We start from the raw sequence: 6,000 nt of genomic DNA, 5'->3' as shown, positions 1-6,000 counted from the left end.
AGGAACTGTTATGAACTTGTGACCTACTGCAGCAGAATGTTGCAGACTGTGTTACCATGGTAATCATCTACAGAAGCAGGAGGGGGAAGGGCATAGAAAAAACTAGATACTAAATAGAAAATGCTAGATGTATTAAAATTATTATTTGATGTAGATATATCTGTTTGTCAGAAAAAAAGCATGTGTTTTTTTTTAATGTGTTGGAAAAAAATCAATTTCGTACTTTCCCATGTATCCGCAGATCCTGCGAAAACTCCTTCGAATTGGGCTATCTTTGAGGATTGTTGGAAAGGGTTAACTATAGAAGCCAGTCATAAGTATTAGAACATAAGATTAACATGAGAGGAAGAGCAAAGTTGAAAAGGCTTCCATTAATGGTTTCCTTTTGTGAAAGTGGATTACCATTCTTGTGGTTGTTTTTTGTAAATTTTTCAGTGGTAAGAGATTGTAACTTATACTGAAAGACAAACATACACTCCAACAAACACACTTATTAGGTATGTTTAGTGAAATAGGAGAATGAAACAGCAGTTTGTTGATAAAATGCCATAACATATATAAATACTAGGTTTGTGATTCATGTAAAGAAATTATAAAAGCCTTACAATAAATATTTAAAGAATTTAGTTGGAATTCTTGGTGACTGTTTGTGTTTTCATTCAGTATACTAAACTGACCCCTGAGCTATGTTGAAGCTAGTAAAAAGAATGCATTGATTAGTAATTAGATAAGTAAAAATGTTGTATTGAGTTTTAAAATTGTAAATGTGCATGCATACACTGGTGTAGATATTTATAACTGCAATGTTGAACCTACAGAGTCAGATATGTATTTAGAAAGTATAGAGATTTTTTCAGTATCACTTGGAAAGAGACACGGCTGAAGTGTACTACTTGAAAGCCTAAGGGGGTCATTCTGACCCTGGCGGCCGGTGGCCGCCAGGGCCACCGACCACGGGAGCACCGCCAACAGGCTGGCGGTGCTCCCACGAGCATTCTGACCGCGGCGGTTCAGCCGCGGTCAGAAGCGGAAAGTCGGCGGTCTCCCGCCGACTTCCCGCTGCTCGGGGGAATCCTCCATGGCGGCGGAGCGCGCTCCGCCGCCATGGGGATTCTAACACCCCCTACCGCCATCCTGTTCCTGGCGGGTCTCCCGCCAGGAACAGGATGGTGGTAGGGGGTGCCGCGGGGCCCATGGGGGCCCCTCCAGTGCCCATGCCCCCATGCCGCCAGGGCCACCGACCACGGGAGCACCGCCAACAGGCTGGCGGTGCTCCCACGAGCATTCTGACCGCGGCGGTTCAGCCGCGGTCAGAAGCGGAAAGTCGGCGGTCTCCCGCCGACTTCCCGCTGCTCGGGGGAATCCTCCATGGCGGCGGAGCGCGCTCCGCCGCCATGGGGATTCTAACACCCCCTACCGCCATCCTGTTCCTGGCGGGTCTCCCGCCAGGAACAGGATGGTGGTAGGGGGTGCCGCGGGGCCCATGGGGGCCCCTCCAGTGCCCATGCCCCCGTAAGAGGGCCCCACTGTGTATTTCAGTGTCTGCAATGCAGACACTGAAATACGCGCCGGGTGCAAACTGCACCCGTCGCACCCCTGCAACTACGCCGGCTCAATTCTGAGCCGGCGTCCTCGTTGCAGGGGCATTTCCTCTGGGCCGGCGGGCGCTCTTTTGGAGAGCGCCCGCCGGCCCAGAGGAAATGTCTGAATGGCCGCCGCGGTCTTTTGACCGCAGTGCGGTCATTTGGCGGCTCCCTCCAGGCGGGCGGCTCCCGCCGCCCGCCGGGCTCAGAATGAGCCCCTAAGTGTGAAGATTCACTGTTAATTTCAGTTAGCATTAAAACCCTGCTTAAGAAGCCGTAAACTGTGTATTCACTGTAGAAAGTGAAGCACTCAGATAGGGTGTATGTAGGCCATAGAGGAGATTGCTGTGTGCATAAAAGATGAAAATTACCTTTTAAGTTTTTCTGCCTTAAACATGTACTTGCCATGTCAAGTTATGTGTGCCATCTCTAATCTATACTGTTAATCGCGTATATAATTTTGAAAGTATAAAGCCACACTCACACTCACTTAGAGACATAAACAGCCACTTATACATTAATGTACGCATAAAGGCAGTAGCTGTATATGCTGCAGTATGAGACCTGTTTAGCAACTAATACAGTCAATGCAATATGTAGTTTTCTGCTCTCATAGTATAGTTCCTCATTTAGATAAGTTCTACATTAAATATGGTTTGGACTACTAAGGATGACCCTAGGTATACAGTTTTATTCTTAACTTGACTTGGTATTAGAAAATGTGTTCAAACAGCTTTATACACCCCGTTTACCACTCAATCTTTAAGTGAGATGCACGTAGGCCATAGAAGGGAATGCTTTCTTATTAAAACATGAAACATGTCCTTCTGAGTTTCACTGAGAATTATGTTAGCTTCCAGACCCCCCATGCCAAGGTATATATGAACTCTAGTAGAGATACAGTTCTCATATAGCTAATAATAAAAGGATAGACTCAGTCACATATCTAGTGAAACATTGGAGGGCCACTTGTACATTCACCAATGCAGACACTAACACACCCAGCAGTGCTCCAAGGCATACGTGGATAGATACACTGACACACCCGCACACCTAGGCACAAACTGATGCATGCACTGACACAGCCAAGAACATAATCATGCATGCACTAATACACCCAGGCACCCACTGGTGCATGCACCGACACACCCAGACGCACACTAATACATTGACAGAGACACTCAGATGTACATTGATGCATATACTGAGACACCCAGGCACGGATTGCTACATACACTGACACACCTAGGGGCACACTGGTGCATACACTACCACACCCAGGCACCCACAGTTGCATACAATGACATACCCAGGCAAACAGTGATATATACACTGACACACCCAGGCAGACACTGATGCATACACTTATACACCTAGTCACACACTTAGTCATACACTGATACACACAGGCACATATACACTAACACACACAGACACACATAGATGCATTCACTGACACAGCGAGGCACACACTGATGCATACACTGATACCAACAGGCACACACTGATGCACACACTGACACCCCCAGGCACACACTGAAATACCCAGGCACACACAAATGCATATATTGACACGTCCAGATGCACACTGATGTATACACTGAGACACCCAGGCACACACAGATGCATACAGTAAGACACATAGGGGCAGACTGATGCATACACTACCACACCCAGGCACACACAGATGCATACACTGACACACCCAGGCACACACTGATGCATACACATATATAACTAGGTACACACAGATGCATACACTTACACACCCAGGCACACACTCATGCACACACTGACACATCCAGACACACACTAATGCATACACTGACACATCCCGGCACACACTTGTGCATGTACTGACACACCCAGGAACGCAATCATGCATGCAATGACAATCCCAAGCACACACTGGTGCATGCACTGACGCACCCAGATGCACACTGATGCATTCACATCGACACACAGACACATACAGTGACACACCTTGGGACATACTGATGCATACACTACTACCACACCAAGGAACACACGGAGGCACACACTCGTGCATATACTGATATACCAAGACACACAGTTGTGTATATATACTCTGACCCACCCATAACAAAGTCATGCATACACCGACCCACACACTAATGCATACACTTGACACATCCAGTCACATACTGATGCAGTGTATGTGTGCATAATTACAAAAAACTAAACTTTGCATTAGAAAGGTTTTTTTTTCTGTAGAACTAAATGTATTTTTTATTGGTTTTCCAGATATCTACTTCCAGCTAAATAAGAAGATTCACAATGCACAAAACACAAAGAAGAACAAATTAGAAATAACTGTACTACCTGGTTAAAACTGACAGTAAAAAACAAGATAAAGTGGAAAATGTTCAAAGAAAGAATAGAGTCACTGGTAAGAATAATAAAAATTTCTGAAGAAAATATGCCCTAAATGAGAAAAAGATGTCAATTAAAAATAGAAGCCTGAAACGTACTGAGAAAGAGGAACAAATGCATGTTATGCAAATTAGGAAATCTAAAAACAAAACACAGACTTTCAGACTTTAAAAGTAAAAAACATTTGAAACCGAATAGTTCAAAATTTGTGGAACAAGATAAAGAAGTTTAAGAGGAGAACTGCTGTTCAAAGCAAAAGCATTATATTGAGAATATAATTGGCAAAGCATTTGTTCTGAAGAGGAAACTTTTTATCTTAATATTGAACAGAATGAAGACACTTGTTAAAACAGTTGTGTGCATGAGGAAAAGAACACTAAGAAAGAGACTTATTAACAAAAGTAATTTGGGGTACATTTTTAATGGTGAATGGATGCACACGTCTAGTACAGAACCATTTTTAATGAAGAGAGTTATTTGCAAGAGAATACATTAGTGCATGCAGTTGCTACAACTGGTCGTTGCTATGAAGTAAAAGACGGTACACCTGTAGAAAAAGAAGAGACATTTACTAGGATTGTAGAAGAAGTGATAGCTGAAGAAGTACAAGAAAGGCATAGACAGGCTGCTGTGTACAAGTGAAAGTGTAGTAGTATTTGTATTATCTGTCAGGAATCAACTAATAATTTGACAACTGTCGTAAGAGAACTTTCATGGTGAAGTCTGAGACAGAAAATTAAAAATTTCAAGAATTAGATCCATGCGAAGTTATAAAATACACTAACTTACAAGGCCATTCACTGGCATGTCTTTCAAAGAAAGTGTGTAGAAGCATGTTTCATCACTTTAGAAGGTTAGCTGTGCATCATTCAAAAATGCTAAATTTAGTAGGGAAACTTTATTATGTGAAAACTCCAGCTTTATGTTTAGGAGATTTGAATAGAGCTCTCTTACATGTGGCAGAGGTTGAGAAAGTTTGTGAAGACATTCAGTTACTTTTCTTCGGCCCTGCAGAAGAGAATACGGAGAATGAGGAGGTAGTGGTTGGAGGTGTAGAGGAACTGGAAACCGAGATTAATATTAACAAATTTAGAAAAGAGATAGAGAAGTTCAGTGCGCTACCTTCTAAAAACCTGGGTATTTTTGTATTTCTCGTTGCCGCACTCACTATAAAAAAACAAACTCATAATGTAGTTGTATTTTCTAAAACTGAACAAGATAACAATAATAAGTGCAGGAATTTGGTGCATATCTATTTTTGGAAGAACACTTAGATTTGGCTACAAAGCAAACAATATGTAAGTATTGTTATGACAAATTAGAAGATAATAAAATGCCAGCTAGAGCAATTCATAATAGATTATAATTGGTACCAATGCCACATGAACCAAATTAATTAAATGTGTATGAATCAGTTTTAATATAAAGGCTATCATTACAACATTGGCGGTAAATGCCGCTTACCGCCGTGCAGAAGACCGCCAACACACCGCTCTGGCCGCGGAAACCACATTGGGAAAATCAAAATAAACACACCTGATACACATACACACACCACACCCACACACTCAATACAATATAAAACACACACCCACATCACCCACAAACCCCTACGACAGAAATTGAGAACGAAGCACAGAAAGAGACACTACCATCAACAAACTAGCATCCACAGGCACACAACACCATCACTCACACAACATCCACGCACCTCACACAACACACACACACACATCCCCTGACACATCACAACACACACCACCTCATACATCACTCACACCACACCATGGCACCGCAAAGACACTCCAGGTTCTCTGAGGAGGAGCTCAGGGTCATGGTGGAGAAAATCGTCCGGGTAGAGCCACAGCTATTCGGATCACAGATGCAGCACACCTCCATTGCTAGGAAGATGGAGCTATGGCGCAGAATCATAGACAGGGTCAATGCAGTGGGACAGCATCCAAGAACTAGGGATGACATCAGGAAGAGGTGGAACGACCTACGGGGGAAGGTGCGTTCCGTG

Source organism: Pleurodeles waltl, chromosome 7, assembly GCF_031143425.1.
Source record: "Pleurodeles waltl isolate 20211129_DDA chromosome 7, aPleWal1.hap1.20221129, whole genome shotgun sequence".
Classification (NCBI taxonomy): domain Eukaryota; kingdom Metazoa; phylum Chordata; class Amphibia; order Caudata; family Salamandridae; genus Pleurodeles; species Pleurodeles waltl.
The sequence above is the reverse complement of the archived record's forward strand: the minus strand, read 5'-3'. Positions refer to the sequence as shown.